The sequence below is a fragment of the Vulpes vulpes genome, chromosome 6 (genome assembly GCF_048418805.1).
Source record: "Vulpes vulpes isolate BD-2025 chromosome 6, VulVul3, whole genome shotgun sequence".
NCBI classification, from domain to species: domain Eukaryota; kingdom Metazoa; phylum Chordata; class Mammalia; order Carnivora; family Canidae; genus Vulpes; species Vulpes vulpes.
In genome coordinates, this window is record NC_132785.1 from 81,822,332 (window position 1) to 81,844,962 (window position 22,631).

Here is a 22,631-nt window from a genome sequence, read left to right on the forward strand (position 1 = left end):
CAAAGGAGAAAGGAGAGAGAAAGAGAGGGAGAAGACAAACCTATTGACAGACTCTTAATTATAGAGAACCAACTGATGATTATCATAGAGGAGCGGATGGAGGGTGAGTGAAATGGGTGATAGGAATTAAAGAGTACACTTACCATAATGAAAAAAAATGTGGTTTCCCAAGTAAGAAAAAAAGTTCAATATATTGACAAAAATAGACACTGCAGATGTATAGGAGCACTTCATGCCGTATATAGTGTTTTTCTCACAATAATAGATTCTTGTGAAAGATGGTAAAATTATTCTTACTGAGCCAGTCAGTACAAATGAAGAATAATTAAATTCTATGGCCTTTTTCTACATATATTTTCCCTGAGAATTAGTCAACAATGTATAATTTTTCAAAATTATCTTTTGCAAAGGAATAGGAAATTACAATATGAGCTATGTTCATAGTATGAAAATTTGTCCAAATTATTAGCAAGAATATGTTACAATAAATTTTATGTCATCATGGCCATTCATGGCTAACTTGACAATACTCACAGTACCCAAACTTATCCATGTGATTGAAAAATAGTCTTTGAAATTGTATCTAAGTATCATGTCTGGGGTTTACTTTCTATTAAAGCCAGATAGCTATTGTTTTCAGGCCTTGTTCTAAAATATTTTAGAACAAATAAAAAATCATCTAGTAATCTTCTTCCTTTCTATGTTCTTCTGCCTTTCAAAGCACCTAAATTCTTGTATTTCACACAATGTTCTTATTGTTGACAATTTATCTTTTGCTCCAACTGTTCACTCTTTAGGCTTTGACACCTAGTTTTCCATTTATAGGAATTAATAGTAAGGATCTTTCCTTGAGGAATTGTAAAAGAGGACTTTTGTTTTGAGTTTATACCTTAATTTATTTTGGAGTTTTTAATGAGAAGCATGTAATACTTTTATGAATAAAATTTAATACAGAAAATAAATTTTAAGATGTCTATAATTTTAGACACTTCAGCATAAAATGCATAATATTGTTTTTGTCCTGGTTAATTCAAACCTTAAATCCAAGGTAATATATTAAATCCAAGGTAGTTACCTGGCATTATTTCAGAAAGATCACACTCAGAAGTAATCTACTCAGCGAGCCATATCTCTGTCAACATATGAGGCTATGTCTATTGGTATGATAAATATCAGATGAGAGTTTTTACCAGTAAAATCATAGCTTGTTAATCAGCATTGTGTCTTGCTATTGGTTTGAGGAGGATCCTGTTGCCTTATGCCAACTACAGAGTTGTAGAAGCCAACCCATGTGATGTTGTCATATTTACCCTGTTTGGAAAGTTTATAGAATTTTCCATAAAGGAGGCAAAGTCCATAAAAGGATACAGAGATAACTGTGAATAGGTTCTTGAACTGCTGGCACCTGTTTTCTAGCAATTGTTTTTCTAATACATATTTGTATACATGGCATAATTTGGACTTGGTCTTACATTAATTATCATATTTGTGAGTGAGGTGAGTGGATATCCACTCATAAAATCCTATTTATTCTAGGTCAAAGGGGAACCTTTGTAGGGTTTTAAGCAACGAAGAGGCATGATACAATTAGTATTTTAGAGCAAGAGCTATAATAGGAGCTAGAACTGTGATGAGTTGGAAAAACAGACAGGAAGGCAAACATCAAAGTAGATAAACTGATTTTAACTGTATTACTTTCCCTTTTTTATTCTTTTATTAAATTATTACATTATTATTAAGTTTATTAAAAGCCTTCTATCAGTCATCACAAAATAATATCTCAAAGATATCCTCTTTATTGCTTGCGGGCTATATTAGTAGAAAAGATCTTAAGCCCTACACTGCTGACTCCGGGCTATACAGTAATCAAGCTTTAGAGAAAGACATAAATACATGCAAAGTTCAACAAAATGTCATTTAGACCATAAAAGTTATCAAAAAATAAATGGCATAAGATAGGATATATTGAATGCTCAATGCAGGGCTGGATTTCATTCTGTCGATTAGTGGAGAAAGATACAATAAGCTGAAGCTTGACAGAGGGGGATATTTGAATAATAAGCAATTCAGGTATTAGATGTTAGAGTCAATAATTAATTTACTAAAAATGATTCAGATTCATCACATATCATCTTTTCCTTTAAAAAATGCATTAACTTAATATTTCATGTGATTTGCAAGTATTAATGTTTCAGTTTTACTTGGTTTTGTAATGGATCAAACCAGAAGCTGCCAAACCAGCTGTGTTAATCTTGATGAAGTGACCCTATCAATGAGGTTCAATAAACATTAGTGTTATCATGGTCAGCCATGTGTAAGTAAACAATGCAAGTCTATTTCTATTTTGGGTTTTTTTTTTGTCCCCCCCAACCCCATACAGAAGAGACAAAAATATGCTTGCTGCATTGCAAAGCTTTTCAGGAACACAGGCTTGACTGAGTTATATACCACAGGGCCTGAACACAAGCTGACATAAGTTCTTCTATGGAAGGGATATTCAGAATGTTCTATTAATCAATATTAATATTAATCAATAGGGAAGCAAGACATAACACTAGTGATACGTCTGAAAAGGAGCCACAAAAACACAAGCTTTTGAATTTCCAAGTCACTGTTCCCTGCTACATCCTGTACTCTAAAGCATATTTTAATATTTATTTTACTATATTTCAAATGTTCTGGTGTTCTATTAGTTCAAAAGTGTTTGCAGCATTTATACTGTATTGTGACTTCATTTTTAGTAAATACATAGGGCATTTTTATTTGATTTTCCCTTAAAGCAGTCAAACTCCAAAAAGGGATAACTGTATTTTTCCTCTAATAATAGCTTAGAAATGCTCTAAGTTCATGAAAATCTTCAATATGAGTAATAGAATCATTGAAACTTATCTGCATTATGAAGTACGTTTAATTTAAAGCCATTTTTCTCCAAATTAATGACCAAATATAAACACCTTAAAAGAAGATTCTATTATGAAAATCCTGACCTAAAGTTAACTAAAACAACTCTAGAAGTCAAGATTCTGATAAAAATAATTTGGATTTATGCTTGTGTTGTGTATTTCTCATTCTTTACAAAGGAACAACTAGGGAAAAATCAGCAATACTTATAATTCTCTTAAACTTAATGGATTTGCAGGTTTGAATTTCCAGTTACGTGTTACATGAAAATCTGCAAAGAAAGCAGTGTATACAGCTAATTAATTACCATGGTTAATAATCAAACCCCATATGTTTACATTTTCTTGAACCCAGAAAAGAGGCAAGCTAGTGTGTAATTTAATGGAAAGTCCATGTAGTGAATAAAAATACTGTGTGCATATGAACTTCTAATTGCATGTTTTATATCAGACTTAAACCATTTTTATAAAACAGAAGCCAGTGGGTAGCCACAGCTGGATAACAGGAGAAAGCACTTGCTACTGCAGAGAACTCATTCATGAACTGCTTGAGCTGACTTAAAATTGAGAGGATCCTATCACATGCAAAGCAGCCACTGGGAAGACCTAAATGTGTTTTTGATATACGATTACACTGATTTTGACATAAACTTCTCACCCTTTTTTTTCCTTTTTTTTTTTTCTACTTCCTTCCCTTGGATGTCATTTCTGTGAAATTTGAAGCTCTTAAAATCAAGAATTGAGGTCTGAAGAGTACTATGGGAAGTACAAATGTGTAGAAGTATTGAGTGCCAGGTTTATCACTAATAATTTATTCTCTTAACACTCTAGCAAAGTACACTTCCACTGTTATTTCCATTTTGAAGGTTAAAAAGAAATCTATAAACCCATGGACTTTTCTAAACTTCTAAGTAAGGAATATCTCAATCAAAATAAAATCCCACAAGAATTTTGTTTGAGATTTAACAACGCATTCTTCCATGTCCTCATTCCTTAGATTTCCCATCCATTACTCATCAAGGACAATTTAAGAAATATGCTTAAAATGACACCAAGAAAAAACAATCAATTAATGCTTAGGAACTCCTAGGGATGGCAGCCCCGGTGGCTCAGCGGTTTAGTGCTGCCTTCAGCCCAGGGTGGGATCTTGGAGACCTGGGATTGAGTCCCATGTCGGGCTCCCTGCATGGAGCTTGCTTCTCCTTCTGCCTGTGTCTCTGCCTCTCTCTGTCTCTCATGAATAAATAAATAAAATCTTTTTAAAATTTTTTTAAAAAAAGGAACTCCTAGGGAAATGTTTAGTGAGTCAAGTTACTCATTTTCTTTTTCTTTCTTTCTTTCTTTCTTTCTTTCTTTCTTTCTTTCTTTCTTTTCTTTCTTTCTTTCTTTTTTTTTTGTGAGTCAAGTTACTCTTAAATTCACTTACTTTATATTATTTTCAGGTAATACATGTCCATATATTTTTCACATAAAATAAAAACCTAAAATGTCAGCCATTGCCATCCCAATACCCACTGTAATTCCTGCTTCTCCAAGTCAACCCATTTTAAATACTATCAGCTGTTTTTGTTTATTTTCTTCTTGGTATTTAAATTTTTATTTTTAAATACCATAGCATGTTGCTTTGTATTTAATTTTTTTTAGCTTTCGACTTTTATATATGGACTTATCTCTAACAGAAGATTAAAATTTAGCTACCTTACATTATGCCCTTGAAATAAACATATCCCTACCAAACCAATGTAGTTCAGATCTCATTCAATTATGTCCATTCCAGCTGCAATAAAGGCATGGCAAAATAAATCTCAGAATGTTGACAAGAGGATTTTGTAAAATGTTAACAAGTAAATGGGTAGTATTTGTAGATAGAGATTAATTTTAACGAAATCTACGCTAATTACATAGACCATGAAAATCCTATGGTCCTGTCCAAAATTTCTGCAAATTTCTCTTTTGTCTAAACTGATAACAAATTAATCCCACTGAGAAACTAAGGCATAATTTCATTTTCAAAATTTAAAAAAAAAAAAAACCTGTCAGTACATATTGGTAAATGAAAAACCCCTGTCTGCCTAATTTTTGAGATGTCACATTCTCATGATCAGAGCATTCTCTGTGTGCCAGTAGTCCTTCTTCCCCTGTTACAATACACATCTTCCTCAACTTATGGTGGATTTATGTCCTAAAATGTCATTATAAATTGAAAATACTGTAAGTTGAAATGCATTTTTTCCACCTAGCCTGCCAAACATAGGTTAACCTAGATTAAACATGCCCGGAACCCTTACGTTAGCCTACAGACAGGCAAAATGATCTAACACAAGGCCTACTTTATAATAAACTATTGAATATCTCTGTAATTTATAGAATGTTGTACCCATTGAAAGTGAAAAACATATGGCTTGTATATGTTCTGTATATTGCTACAGAATGGTTGTAAGTGTATTGGTTGTTTAATCTGGTGACTGTATGGTTGACTGGGAGCTGTTGCTCACTGCCACTGCCCAGAATCATGAAAGAGAATCCTACCACATATCCCTACCCTAGCCCAGAAGAGATCAAAACATTTTTTTTAATTTTTTTTTTAATTTATGACAGTCACACACAGAGAGAGAGAGAGGGGCAGAGACACAGGCAGAGGGAGAAGCAGGCTCCATGCACCGGGAGCCCCACGTCGGGCCTCCAGGATCCCGCCCTGGGCCAAAGGCAGGCGCTAAACCGCTGCGCCACCCAGGGATCCCCCAGAACAGATCAAAATTTAAGGTAAAATAGAAAAATTGTGTTGAACCATCATAAGTTGGAGACCATTTACCGATCCTTCCCCTCTATTGCGATGATGCATTTGAATAAAGCCTCTCCTTATCTAGGTCCCAATTTGTTTTTCATCTGATTTTGAGTTTGAGAAATATTACTGATACTTTATGGCATTATAGAGGCTACATCCTCTAATTCGTGATTTTGATTCATGTCACTAATTTTTTTTTCTTTTATTCTCCTTCCTAACCTTATCTCACCTTGCTCCTTAGAATTTGCTAAGAATTTTTAGCATACTAGCCATATGACTTCCAAGTACTTACAGAATTTTATTTTTTTCCAAATAAGCTCATATTTATATTTCATGGTAGTACAAAATTATTCCATACAAGTATTTCATTTGCCAGCAGTTGAGAAGATACACATTCTCCAATTTGTCATGAAATTCTGGGTAAATCCTATATATCTGGATATTCCTAGATGGACAAATCTCAGTTCTTCACAATATTTTTTATTAATCCAGTTGTCAGCAATGATACAACAAATTTAGAAAATTCCATAAAGAGGTTTCCTCTGAATAATAATACAGATGAGCAAATTTTGATTTTGGTAATTTGTACATAAAATGTTATATTACATATGTTTTAAAAATTACATGTTCTTTGGGGGATAGTCTTGATTAATTACCAGAAATATAATAAAATAGATTTCAGGGGAAGATGACAGAGTAGCAAGATCCTAGGTTTACCTTGTCCCACAGATATAAGTAGATAACACCCACATCAATGTAGATAACTGTAAAAAAAACTGAATACTCGCAGAACAGACTCTCCACAGCTAAATGTACAGAAGAAACTACCCCAAAGAGGATAGGAAGGGCAGAGACACAGTCAGAAGCCAATCTGACCCACAAAACTTTTTTAGGGAGGGAGGGCTGCTGCTGTTACAGAAGGAAGAGGACAAGATCCAACAGAGGCACTCTAGCCATGAGGGGGGGCTCTACTGGGAAAATGAATCTAAATAATGTTAGGCTTTAAAAATCAGAGGGGCTTAACTTCACAATTTCTTACAATCAGTGGCAATTAACACCTGGAACCCTCAAAATCAGCAGGCTTGCTCTGGAAGAGCCAGAGGCAATAAAAAACTGAGTCTGCTCAGTTTTAATCTGCTCTTAAAACGATAGCACAGCAACCAGCCCCATTGAGATACAGCATAGAATCAGCATTTTGAAAAATGCCTGGGGTATAAGGAAGGGAAATTTGTTTACTAATCTCAGAGCATGTATTATAAGGACAGGGATCTTTGGGAGACTGCTCCAAGAACAAAAGAGCTGGTGAACACCACCTCCCTCCTCTGTTTCCCCTACTGTAGACACAACAGTATTTTCATGAACCAACATAGCCCTAACACTCTCCACCTAGCTTGCTGACAGCATGACCTTCCCACACATTATCTGGTGGAACCACCCCATCAAAAGTGCCCTCAGTGGTTTTCTGAAGTGGCTACAAGCCTTCTTCCACAGACCAGTGTAGACCTTGCTAACACTGCATGCCCTGCCCCTGCATTCTCCAATGACATCACCCCCTCCAGCATGCTCTCAGCAGGCCATCCAAAGTAGTTCCACAAGTGTGACAGTTTGCAAGCAGCTCTGACAAGGGTCAGCACCACCCCAAAGTGATTCCTGCCTAGGGGAGAAGGGAAGAAAATCATACATAACAGTTTGTCACCTAAACAATAGGCTGGAGGCAGATATCTGTTATGATTGCTGGCCCTGCCGACAAATGAAAGCTTTTTTGAGCACAACACAGGGACAGTGCCCTGCAGTTCCATGTGACCACAGCTCTGGCAAATGCTTGGTCTGACCCCAATCAAGACAACAGTGGCTACATACTGGTCTACAAACAACCTGGGGACCAAACCCTGCCTACAACAGTCAAGGAGAGCCATTGCACATGACTAGACTAAAGGAAAACACAGTTCTGTCACAACAGTAGGGGATACCCAATATCATATGAGACATCACTGAAGTGCCAGGTTCTAGTGAACAGGAAATGTTACACCACAGTGCCTTTTCTTTATAAGGTCACTAGTTTCAAGAGTATGAGACATAGGTGACTTTCCCAAAATGTATATAGACATAGAGAGTTAGATAAAATGAGGAGACAGAGAAATATGTTCCAGTGAAAGAAGAAGTCAAAATCACAGCATGTGAACTAAATGAAACAAAGATCGGTAATTTGACTGATAAAGAATTTTAGGTAATGGTGATAAAGTTATTCACTGGATTTGAGAAGAGTGAAGACCCTTAGTGAGACCCTCTTATGCATATAGTCCAATATGTCTGATGAACATAGATGCAAAAATCTTCAAGGAAATATCTAACAAAAAATTAAAATAATTATTCAACAAGATCAATGAGATTCATTCCTGGGATGTGAGTATGGTTCAATTTTCACAAATCAATCAATGTGACATTTCACATTGAGAGAAAGAATAAAAACTATATGATTATTTCAATAGATGAAGAAAAATGCATTTGACAAAGGACAACATCCATTGATGATAAAAATCCTCAACAGAGGATTTTTAGAGGGAATATACTCCAACACTTTTTAAAAAGACCATATATAATAAACCCACAGCTAACATCATACTCAATAGGGAAAAACCGATAGATTTTCCCCAACGATCTGGAACAAGACAAAGATATTCTGTCTTACCACTTTAATGCAACATAGTACTGGAAGTCCTAGCCACAGCAATCAGATAACAAAAAGGAATACAAGGCATTCAAATTAGTAAGGAAGAAGTAAAACTATTTGCAGATTTCATGATATTGTATATATAAACCCAAAGACTCTACCATAAAACTAATAGAAATAATAAATGGATTTGGTAAATCTCAGGATACAAAATCAATATAAAGAAACCTGTTGCATTTCTATACACTGAAAATGAAGTAGCATAAAGAGAAATTAACAAACAATCCTATTTATAATTGTACCAAAAATAATATGTAGGATAAACTTAACCAAGGAAGTGAAAGAACCATATTATTAAAACTATAAAACATTGATTAAAAAAAAAAGAACTGAAGATAGGTACACCTGCGTGGCTCAGTGGTTGAATATCTGCCTTCAGTCCAGGGCATGATCCCGGGATGGAGTCCCATATTGGGCTCCCTCCATGGAGCCTTTTTCTCTCTCTGCCTGTGTCTCTGCCTCTCTCTCTCTCTCTCTTTCTGTGTCTCTCATGAATAAATAAAATTAAAAAAAAAAAACCCTGAAGATGACACAAATGGAAAGATATGCCATCTTCATGGATTGAGAGTACAAATATTGTTAAAACATCCATAGTATCCAGAGCAATCTACAGATTTAATGCAATTCTTATCAAAATACAAACAGCATTTTTCATAGAACTAGAAGAAACAATCCTAAAGTTTGTATGGAACCATAAAAAACACTGACTATCCAAAGCAACTTTGGAAAAGAAGAATAAAACTGGAGTTATCACAATTCCAGATTTCAAGATATACTATAAAGCTATGGCAATCAAAACAGTATGATATTGGCACAAAAACAAACACATAGATCAATGTAACAGAATAGAGCACCCCGAAATAAATGCATGTTTATCTGGCCAATTAGTCTTCAACAAGACAAGATTTGCAATAGGAAAAAGACAGCCTCTTTAACAAATGGTACTGGGAAAAAGCTACATGCAAAAGAATGAATCTGGGCTACTTTCTTACACTTTACCCAAAAATAAACTCAAAATGGATTAAATACTTAAATGTGAGACCTGAAACCATAAATATCCTAGAAGATAGCACAGGTAGTAACTTCTCTGACCTTGCCCACAAGGTTCTTCTAATAATGTCTCCTGAGGCAAAGAAAACAAAAGCAAAAACAAATTAGTGGAACTATGTTAAAATAAAAAGCTTCTCCATAGTGAGAGAAAAAAATCAACAAAAAAAAAATGACAGCCTGAGTGACTCAGTTGGTTAAGCATCTAATTTTGGCTCAGTAGATGATGACAGGTCCCTGGGATCAAGTCTCATGTTGGGCTCTCTGCTCATGGGGAGTCTGCTTGTCCCTCTGATCCTCCCTCTGCTTGTGCTCTTTCTTTAAAATAAATAAATCTTTAGAAAGATAAATTTGTTAGGGGAGCCTGAGTGGCTCAGTTTGTTATGCATCTGCCTTTGACTCAGTTCATGATCCCAGGGTCCTGGGATCTAGCTCCACATCAGGCTCCCCACTCCCTCTGCTTGCTGCTCCCTCTGTTTGTTGTCTATCAAATAAATAAATAAAAATCTTTAAAAAAATAAGCAAAATTACAACATACCAAGGGGGAGAAGGTATTTGCAAATGACATATACAATAAAGGGTTAGTATCCAAAATATGTAAAACTCTTATATAACTCAACACCAATAAAGTAAAGAATCCAATTGAAAAAAAAAATAGGCAGAGGGCATGAACAGATTTTCCTCTAAAGAATACATGCAGATGGTTGACACAGGAAAAAGATGCTCAATTTCACTCATCATCAGGGAAATGCAAATCAAAACCACCAGGAGATATTACCTCACATCTGTCAGAATGGCGAAAATAAAAAACACAAGAAGCAACATGTGTTGCAAAGATGTAGAAAAAGGAACCCTCATGCACAGTTGGTGGGAATGCAAACTGGTAGAGCCATTCTGTAAAATATTGTGAAGGTTCCTCAAAAAAATTAAAAATAGAATTACCACATGGCCCAGTAACTCTACTACTGCAGATTTACCCAAAGAATACAAATTTATGAGACTAATTCAAAATTATATATGCAACCCTATGTTTACAATTGCTGACATATGGAAGGAACCTAAGTTTTCATCCACAGATGAATGGATAAAAAAGAAGTGGTATATGGATACAATGGGATAATACTCAACCATTAAAAAAAAAAAAAAGAAATCTTGCCATTTGCAATAACATGGATGGACTTGAGGGTACAATGCTAAGTAAAATTAGAGAAAGATGCAAACTATGTGATGCCATTCATATGTAGAACTTAAGAAACTAAAGAACAAAGAAATAGAGACAAACAAAAAAACAGACTCTTAACTATAGAAAACAAACTGATAGTTACAAGAGGGGAAGTAGGTGGGGGGTGGGAATAGGTAAAAAGACAAAGGGGATTAAGAGTACATTTATCATGATGAGCAATGAGCAATGTATAGAATTGTTGAATCACTATACTGTAGAGCTGAAACTATCATAACACCATTCATTATGTTGGAATTTTAAAGAAAAGAAACAAAAGACTAGAGATTTAGGTACATACCTAAAAAAAAATGTCATACTTAAAATTGTTTTCATACATCCATAACAACAACAAAAGAAGCATAATCAAATAAATACTGTTTCGTATGACTTGTGAAAATTACTCTAAAATTGTATTGCGGACCCTCATTCAATACTAAGGCATTTCTAAATTTTTAACCGTTATTGATGACTTATATTCTTTCACCTATTTGCAAAGGATTTTACAATAATTCATCATGTTTTCTATTTCAAATATACATGCCTGCTACATAGTAAAACTTATTAAAAATTCTTGAATAAAAAATAATAAAAAAGATGTCTATGGACAATTTCAATCTATGCTTCATTCAAAGAAATGTGTCTAAAAAGATCTATTGGCTCATGACCCAGCTTTAAATTCCAGAAAAATAAAAAGATCTTACACAGAATTACACAGGTAACTGTCATTAACAGGAAGTGAAATTATATTTACAAAAAAAAACAACAACAACAACAACACTGTTTTCTGCCACTTTTAATTATATTGGATATAGGGAAGTTTTTATACATTTATTTGAAGTCATCTTTTGCTTCATTTCCTAGGCCATTTTATATAGACATGTATTAAATCTGGAGCACTGCTTATATATGAAGAGACCTCACTTCTGTCTTAGTTTCCCATTCTCAGAGTTCCAAGCTAGACACAGGACATACATAACCTAAGAGTTCTTATTCTGGAACATACTCCCTGTTAATGCCATCAGTTCCAGACTGCAGCTGGTGGCTACCTTGAGCCAGCATTTCCACAGGCTCAGGGAAGATCTCCATATTATACACCTAACTAGTTAGCACAAATGAGGACTAATCTACACTGGCAGCAAGGTGGGAAACCTCAAGGCTTTCAAGGAATGCCAAACATTATAACCAGTCTAGGCCTCATTGAACTCTATGCCATCTGGTTCCAACTGGAGCTGTGTGCCTGGATTACTTGGCTATGGCTTTTGGTGGGGCTGGTGCTGCCCATCAAGAGCTGAGTAAAGCTTCCAATCTGGAGGTGTCCCAAAGTTGTGCATAATTTACAATCCTATGCTACTGTTGCTACCACTATTCCTTGGATTGTTACACCTTAGAAATATACCTCTGTGTCTGAAGCCATCACCTTGCCATAAAACCTCTGCAGACACCCCAGTTGATCATGCATGTGCAGTGGTAACAGCTCCTGACTGCCTCTGTCCTGGCCATAGCCCCCTCTCCAACCCAGGAACAAAAACAAATAGGGTAGAATGCTTGTTCCCATTCATCCAAAGCATGTGTTCAAACCTGGCAGGGATCATTGTGGAAATGTTGCTGGAGATGGATAACTCCAAGCTGTAGCACATGCTGGAGTCTCCTGAATCTCTCCACTCCAAGATAGATAAAACTATAGCAGTTCTACAGGTTAATCATGCCAAGAATGAGGTTGTACAGAAGATGGATGCTGTTACTGTTGCTATCTCTTAGACCAGGAGAAACCAATTCAAAAGCAAAATACCTCTCATGAAATCTGCTCAATGTCTTAATATTTCCTAGCTTATCCTGTGAATCTCAACACCAAGAATCACAGACTGCAAATTTAATAGGCCATTTGTATCAATGATCAATTATGAAGTTCCTAGAATTTTCCTTTTTTAATTTTCTTTCAGAATTTTTCAATTAAAAAATACATTCTCTGAGTTCTGCTATGTCCCAGACAGTGTTACCACTTTTTTCTCTTGTGAGTTTCCTTTTCTTTTTTTTTAAGATTTATTTATTTACTTATTTGAGAGAGAGAGAGAGAGAGAGAGAGATAAAGAGAGAGAGAGAATGCAAGCAGGAGCAGGAGCAGAGGGAGAAGGAGAGAGAATCTCAAGCAGATTCCAGGCTGAGTGCTCATCCCAATACAGGGCTCTTACCTTAGAACCTTGACATCATGCCCTGAGCCGAAATCAACTGGTGGATGCTTAACCAACTAAGCCACTCAGGCATCTCAATTTCTTGGGAGTTTAGATATTTTTTCCCCAGGAATTTGTTTTATTTGATATACCCAAGTTTTCAGTTTCTCAATAAAGAAAAATATCCCCATAAGACACACATTAAATAAAAGTTCTCATTCTAGGTCTAGGTATATGCTTAAAGACCATCACTGGGAGAATTACTTTAGACTTCCTCCTACTGTCCTCCTTATATAATATATTCTATAATATATTTCTCTGGGGATGGTTGGTTGGGTCACTTGTTAAGTGTTGGCTCAGCTCATGGTCTCAGGGTCATGAGATTGAGCCCTGTTTCGGGCTCCTCACTGGTCATGGTGCCTGCTTAAGATTCTCTCTCTCCCTCTCCTAACACTTCCTCTTTAAAGGAAAAAAAAAAAGCAAAAACAAACAAAACATCACAGATATATATTATATATACATAAATATATATATATAAATATATATATGTATATTATATATACATAAATATATGTATATATTTATACATAATATGCATACATATCTATACATATATATATATTTCTCTGTGTCTGTTCTAGTTTCTCTTTTCAAATATATCTTCAAAATTAGCATCTCTTTCTAGAGATGGCCTACTTTACTCTCCTATCCATATAATGAGGTTATAATAAATTTTTAACTCCAGAATTTCATTTTTTATTATTTTTCAAATAATCCTATACATTTTTCATGCCATCCTGGTCTTGTCTCATACTTTCCTATATCTATGATTTCATTGATTCTTCTTATGAAATATCCATTTTATTGCTACCATCCTATCTCTGCTTATTGAACTACATATTGTCTTGTTTTGTCTTGATGACTATTCCTCCAGGTGATATATTTATACATGTGATTTATAATGATTCTTGTGTTGAACATATTTTCAGTGAGTGTTATCCATGACAAACTATGAACCATGAAATCTGAATATGTTGTTGTAATACAATTTTAAGTTTGTCTCTTCCTGAGCCTTATGGTTTTATTTATGCTAAGTAAGTTTTTTTTTTAAGATTTTATTTATTTATTCATGAGAGAGAGAGAGAGAGAGAGAGAGAGAGAGAGAGACGCAGAGACACAGGCAGGGAGAAGCAGGCTAAATGCAGGGAGCCTGATGTTGGACTAGATCCCAAGTCTCCAGGATCATGCCCTGGGCTGAAGGTGGTGAGAACAGCTGAGCCACCTGGGCTGCCCACCAAGTAAGTTTTAATATTGACTTTTTTAGTTATTTCCAACCACCTCATGTAGGGCAACCTCACATTTGTTTGCCATGCAATCCTAGGATTATATTTTATTATAAATTGTCATTGTCTTATAGCCCAGGATAGGTAGCCAATCTTCTTGTTTTCTCCTCATAAAGGATAAAGTTTTTCTGGTTTCTATAAGTAGACAATTTCATGGATGCTGGCTTCATTTGTCTAGCTTAGTTTGGCTCCCTATAAGGAAAATACTGTTTTCATTTTATCCTTCCTATTGCAGGGCCTAAACTGTAAGTCCCAGACATGAGGAGTCATATCAAGTTCTATTGCATTGATGATCTCTTTGACTCTATTCATCTCTAGGATATTGATATTCTCCTTTGCTTTTGTCAATCAGAGTCCATTCTTTTTTGGTAACATTTTCCTATTTTTTAAAATTCCATTCCTATGGAAAGGAGAATGATTAAATGAGACAAAGAAAGAACAATGGACAGAAGATAGGCCATTAAGATAGTCTTTGATACCTTAAACTTGTCAAACATTTGGCATCAAACTAAATCTCTCAGCCCATTTTGTTCCAAATAAGCTGACTTCTGCCTCTGTCCTTATTATCTCCTGTTTCTTTTATCCTACTATACTTTTAACACACATATCCTTGCAAATCATTATTCCCTAACATCATCCAGACTCCATCCAGCTCAAATGTCCATTAATTTGGGAGATATTCCTTGAAACCTTTACCTAAAATTGAACTCTCTTATCTATGTGCTCCACTTCACCCTATCATTCTCCATAAAGTTATTTACTTATATTCATTAATATTACATATGTATTTGTTTTTTCACTTATTTTTTGTCTTCCCTCATTAAAATGCCAGCTTCATGACAGGGAATTCAAATTATATGTCACTGCTATGTCCCCAGAACACAGAGGAATGATGGCTCTTTATTAATATTTTATGATCAATATATAATAAATATTTAGTAAAGTGTCATTAATTAAACATATATACCCTTTCTTAAAGGAGTGTGTAATTCTCTTTAAATTTGAACTATGGAGACAATCTCAGTTTTTATTGAAAATAATCTCCAGTACATTTTTTTTTATTAGTTATAACTTTTTTTTTCTACTCTAGTATAAGAAAAATGGCCAAAAGTAGTTTGCTTAGGTTAGAATTTCAAAGCCAATAATAAGAATTCCTTTCATTTTGGTGGCAGATAGCCAGTAGACAATCAGTGAAATCATGAAATATTTATTTTTAAGAACTCAAAAGGAATAAAAGAAAAAAATCAATAGTTTTTGTTTGAAGCTCTCAAGAGGAAATCATTGTTCATATTTGCAATACCACATCCATTTTTAAAGCCAAATACAGGGAAATATTACATAAAAAGATATTTGATTCCCAGGACACCCTCAAATAAATTGCCAAACAAGAGCCAAACATTCTCCATCCAGAGGACATATTTGAAATTTAAGAAGAAATTTACTGATAAAGGGCAAATATTTCATCAAAATAACACCATATTTTAGAAACACTTTAGAATTCAAAATTGCCTTATTTTCATGTATTGTTTTGAGGCACATAGTTCCATTTATGTTTCCATATATGTTATGTATATATGTATGTATGTACATATGTATGTATTTTCCATTTCTATTTTAAAAGCAAAAATGTTATGGTTATGCCATGATTCAAGGGATTAGGGCTTTGGCTCATTTTTTATAGTTTTTTCATGTCCTGCACTCTGCTTATTGACTTTTATCTAATTTATGTATGTTCCAAACTAAAAGACCACAATTTAAACATATCATTTAATTAAACGAATGCTTTTTATCAAAATTTTATTTGTTATCAAAGAAAATCAGTATTCCTTATTCAGAAATAAGATTTAAGAAAGCCTAAATACACTCTTTGGAACTCCTCAAAATTTCTTTCATTTGGTAGAGAAAGTAACTTTAGTATTTTTCTGTTGGTGAACTTATAGATCTATATCCTATGACCCCAATGACACTACAGCAATTTTAATTTTAAATTTTAGGCTGAGAAATTGGACAATTCAATGAAGGTAATAAATTTTGTTTTCTATCCATGTTGGGGATTTTTTCTCCTGCCTACTTTTATCTATTATACCTCATTCCTTTCTTTCAATCTATTTCTGTTTGCCTGTCTCATGTCCCAAGTGTGTGCTTATTATACATGAACATTTCCATTGATTAGGAATGGCCCAAAACTCTTTTTCAATATTTGAGCATTGCTACACTTGATCAAAGGATCAAATGTAAAGATATTCAAAAAGAAATGAGATGGGCTCTGGCTGATTAAATAAATTCCTTAAAGGTAAACATAGAGCTAAAATCAAAGATCTCTTATGTTTTATTTTCTTCTACAGACAAAACATTGATTTTCAGAATGTAGTTGAGTATGTTTAAGTGTGTGTGCATGCAGGATAGCCTAAAAAGAGCTGTTTTTGTGTTTTGATGAAAAGCAAAATCACAGAAAATGATTTTTCTTTATTTCGGAATATAAGTGATCATTAGAATTGAACTTTGCCCAACAAAAGATTCATACAATTCTGAAGAATGAATAACCAGATGTGTATTTATTTTTATATTGGGTTGGTTGATGAAACCTCTAATAAAGGATAGGATTATGAAAGAAAAATTTAAAGAGAAAACATAACATGGCGTTTATAAAGATAATTTCATGATAGTTATAAATAGCTATTACTATACAATGCAACAAAATCATAGTAGATATAATAATACTTGTTATAGGTTAGAAATACTGAATATTTGGATCAGAAATGTTGAATATCTAAATATACCCTATCTGGTATAGCTGTCATTTACTCCATAGAACCTATTATTTCATAGATCATGATTAAAAGCTACATTTTCAAAAAAGACCTTTAATTATATTCATATAGATGCTATAATTTAGAGCCCTCATACTGCCAGTTTTTCATTAGTTGCTACTATCTGTTACATTAAAACTGTTCTTTTATATTTAAAACATAATAGCTTTCACAACAAATAATTCCATGAAACAGTACTGTGAATAATTATTTATATACTAGTCTTTAGGAAAAGTTACATAGGTATCAGTAGAATTATCTGCTCATTCACATACAATGTCCTTGAAATGAATAGACTCAGAAAATAATAAGGCTTTTAAAATGGACTTATATACAGATTAACTTTCTAATATGAATATAAATGTTATGGAGCCAATTCCAAAGCTTGAGATACTGACTAATTGTGTGGATATTTCATTTGAAAGCTTTGGTGCTTGAAGTACTTGGACATACTTTATTTCTTTAAATGAATCCAATGGAAGCCAATATTCTACCTATATTATAATTATATGAAGCAATTGGGCATTCTTAAATTTAACTCCATATGGTTTAGATAACCATATATAGATTGAGAAATGGACATAGCAAAAGTAAAAAGATGGCAAAATAATTGCTTTCTAACAACAATAATTAGAAAATGCAATCAAATGTCAATATAAAAAGTTAGTTGCATTTCTAGTTGGAGATGTAGGAAGACTGAACTCACCCCCTCCATGGAACACACAAAATCATACCTATTAATAAAACAATTCCTATTGAAGAAGAAGCAAGGGCTGACTGAAGAGCTACTGAACAGCCAAAGATAGAATATCAAGAATATAGCAGATATGGAGACATGGTTTAAATGAGTAACTAGTATATACCGCTACAGCTTCAACCAGTCAGCAAAAGTCACTAAGCATAGGATCTGCACAGGAGACACCCCACAAGCCATTATTTTGACTTTAGAGGTAACCATTCCACATAATCCATAGAAAGGCAAACAAAATGGGGAAGGAGAGGAATATGCTCCAAAAGAAAGAACAAGAAAAAGAAAAAAAACCTTAGAAAAAGAATTAAATGAAACAGATAAGCAATATGCCTGATAAAGAATTTAAAGTAATTATGATAAACATATTCAATGGACTGGAGAAAAGAATGGAAGAACTCAGTGAGACCTTTAATAAAGAGATAGAAAATATTAAAAAGAACAAATCAGAACCAAATAATACAATAATTGAAATTAACACACACACTGTAGGGAATTAACAGTAGATTAGAAGATGCAGAAAAATGTGTCAGTGATCTGGAAGACAGGGATATGGGAAAAAAACAAGCTGAAAAAAAAAAGCATGGCAAAAAAAAGAAAATAATTTTAAAAATATGACGATTAAGAGATCTCCGGAACATAAAAAAAAAAAAAAAAAAAAAAAGAGAGAGATCTCCGGAACAACCTCAAGTAAACAAATATTTGCATCATGGGGTCCCAGAAGAAAATGAGAGAAAGATATAGAAAAATTATTTGAAAAAATAATTGAAAATTTCCCTAACCTAGGGAGGGACATAGAGGTGCAAGTCCAAGAAAAACAGAGAATTCCAAGCAAGATGAAGCCAAGAGGGTCCACACCATGGGAGATAATAACAGATACTGAAAGTAGTGTAACACTGTGTGTCAACTGTACTTAAAAATAAAAGTCAGGGGGCAGCCCGGGTGGCTCAGTGGTTCAGTGCCACATTCCATCCGGGGCATGATACTGGAGACATGGGATCGAGCCCCATGTCAGGCTCCCTGCATGCAGCCTGCTTCTCCCTCTACCTGTGTCTCTGCCTCTCTCTCATGAATAAATAAATAAAATCTTTATAAACAAATAAATAAATAAATGTCAGTATAAAAAGTCATGAACAATGATTTCATTAGCATTTCTGGTATCTGGATAAAACAATATTAATTTGTTTAATAATACATTTAAAATATCTTGTTTTATTGGTTTGAAATAAGCAGTATGTGCTTGCAAAAATAGTATCTATCTATAAAGGAATGTTTGCATCTATCTGTAAAGGCAGGAATCATATAATTTAAATTTTATTGCAAAACAATGCTTGTCATAATGCAACAAGACATCAAGGGGTTATGTAAAAGCTCAGTCAACTCTTCCTTTTCATTCATTTTTTTCCTTTAATAATTCACAGATTCTTATTGCTTTTCTATCTAATCTAAAATACTACAGTGACTCCACTAGTAAATTAATGAATATAATCACCTCAGAGATTTTAACATAAAAAAATAGTGATGAAAATGACCATTTTGATCACTAATTTTTATTGAGATAGGATATGTTCAAAACCATTTAATCATATACAAACTACAATTCTCAAGAACTTAGTGTATTTTTTCCCTCTGTTCAGTATTGCTGTCTAACAGACTTAAAGAAATTTATTTGGCTTAAAATTTCAATTATTTCCAATTTGTTTAATTTTCCTGATATCCATGTGACAATCTCTTCAGGTACTGACAATGAAATGCTGGCAATAAAGTTACATTTCCTTTTTTAAAAATATTTATTAACTTTTTATTTTTGCTTAAGCTTTTAAATATCAGTTACTTAACACACACTGTTAATACTAGTTTCCTGTGTACAATAATGTGATTGAACACTTCAAATCACACAGTGGTATTCATTACAGCAAGTGCATTCCCTTAATTCCCATCATTTCTCTTTACTCTGCTAATTCCTCCACTGTAACGAAAAAGAAAAAACTTCTGGCCTGAAGTTAATGTAGAAAATTACTGATTCAAATCACTTTCTAAATGATACAGAGTTATTTCCATCATTAATATAAGATAAACAGAGATACCAACACTTTTGGAATTTTGGAGTTTACATAAAAGTAATTAGAAATTTGCGTTATAAGCTCTTTTAAATAAAATGGTCATTAATTATACAAATCAAGATGAATACAACTGAAATCAGCTCAGGGCCATTCTCCTAAACCTTTTACTTTACTGGATAGATCTAATTTTTAGCACATATATTTTTAATTTCATAACTTTGATTTGAGAAATAAAACCCAAGATAAATTTGAATAAAATCATTCCAAGGTGTTGAGTTTTTATCTTTTAAAAAACAGATACATTCTAACAACTATGCACCTCATATTGTTATCTTTGTACATTATATGAGTGAAAAGCAACACTATGAGTGAATAGTGTTTATTTACAAAGCCCTATTTCCTTTAGAATTTTTCCTTTGGACTCTTTTACCTTTACTTCTTTTCTAAATCATTCTCAAAACTTTTGTATTCAGGGATCCCTCCGTGGTTCAGCGGTTTAGCGCTACCTTTGACCCAGGCCTTGATCCTGGAGCCCAGAGATCGAGTCCCACATCAGGCTCCCTGCATGGAGCCTGCTTCTCCCTCTGCCTGTGTCTCTGCCTCTCTCTCTGTCTCTCTCTCTCTCTCTCCACCTCGCTCTCTCCTTGTGTGTGTTTCTCGTGAATAAATAAATGGAAATCTTTATTAAAAAAAAACTTTTGTATTCAAATGCATTAGATTTAATTTGTCTCTTACAATATTAAAATACTTTAGAATTAATCTCTTCTCTGAGGTAGTTTTTTACCTCTACTCATCACTGAGTTGATTATCATAGTCTAAATATTGTTTTTCAGTTTATGTTGCTGAAGAATACAATGTCTGGCATGGAGAATTTAAACTTGAACAACTTATGAACCCAGTTAAATGCAGCCTTAAATTCAAATTATCTAGTACTGTAAGTATAAATATAGTGCCTTCATATTTTGAAACAGAGCAACAAGGTGTATTGTTTATGTCTGTACTCACATAAGGAATATTCATCGCAAAGTAAAGTAATTTTTTTATAATTCATTATTATACTCCATAATAAGACAATAACAGTCTTCAATATAATAGAATTGAGCATATGAAACAGAGCTAATAACTGGTTTGTGAAAGTATACTTTGAGCCACTTCTCAAGTAAGTAATAAGATTGTGTGCATGTGTATTCTACTAGAATAGAAGAGTTAGATGCCACCAATCTTTAGCATAAAGCACATATGAATTTCATGTTTTCCATTAGGTTTCCTTCTAAGGGGAGAAATGGGAAATGTAGTTTACTTTCATTAAGTCAAAGGAACTCAAAGAGGCTGTGTTTGATTTAGTAATGCAGTTCTCTTTCTCTCCTCCCTCCCCCACTTCCTCTCTTCTCTCTTTCCCCTCCCTCTCCTCCCTCCCTTCCTTCTTCCCTTCTTTTTTTCCTTCCTTCCCTCCCTCCCAGACCAAGTATTTACCAAGTTTCTACCTCTTATTAAAAACTATGGTGTACAAAAAATAAAAAGTCTCTCCTTAAAAAACTTCCTATTTTACCCTAAATTGTGAGATTTATAACTGAAATAACAATATGACAACTATTATTCTCTAAATTAGTTAATGTTTTTTAAAATAATAATATTAGACTTGATTTTGCCAAAGTAAATCAGATATTAAATAACATTCAGAATTTAAATATTTCTATCTGGACCTAATTTTGTAAGACTCTAAAGGTCTGTGTTTTAAAAAGAGCAAACTAAATTATAATTGTTAAATTGTCATTTTCAGGTTTCTGTCATGATAATAAATAATAAAAATGGATATAGTAATTATGAAAATTTAATTGGTTTTCCAAGAATACATGCTTTGGAAATACTGTAAGACTTTTTGATGAATATATTTCAAAATCAAATACAAATATGTTTGACAAGACATATCATAGAATGTTAGATTAGGCGATACCCAGGTGGCTCAATGGTTGAGCATCTGCCTTTGGCTCAGGTTGTGATATGGGGGTCCTGGGATGCAGTCCCATATCAAGCTCCCTGTGGGGAGCCTGCTTTTCCCTCCGCCTACGTCTCTGCCTCTCTCCATATATCTCTCACAAGTAAATAAATAAAATCCTTAAAAAAAAAAAGATAGTTGCAGATCATGCTTTGTAAATTTTATTCCATAATAAAAAACAAATCAAAGAATATCAGAGATTACTTCTAGGAGCAATTCAGTTTAGTAACATAAGAAAGGCTACAAACTAGACTCTGTTGTTCCATGAATAATCTGAGCAGGATTAATTGAATCAAAAGAAATATAAAATGCTATGACAAGTGTAAAATGTTGCTTTGTGTAAATATATCTCTTTGATCTTGAAATCAGTGGTGGAATATATCAAGTATGTGTTCTATAGCAGCAACACTGCTGGATTACTGAAGGTTTTTTTTTGGGGGGGGGGTTTAGTTTATTTTATCTGCAGGTTTGTAAGCCTTTTTTTTTTTTTTTTGGATTAAATATCAACCTGTAGCAAATAGTGGAGTAACTGCTATAGTTTTACCTTTCTCTCAAATTCTCCTTCTTGTTAGCATTACGATGCTCTTTTTGAGACACTGTCTTAATCTTTAATTATTGTTCTTTAATTGTCCTTGGGGGAAAACATCTGCTACTGCCTACTCATTTTTTTTCTCTGTTGCCTTAGATTCCCTGTGGACTATATTATATCTTGTTGACATTGCATTTTCTAGTTGTCTTTGATGGCTTTCTACTCCAAGGGTACTACAAAGATCAGAATATCTAGCTGCCTCATTTCCTATGGCAATTATGACACTTTT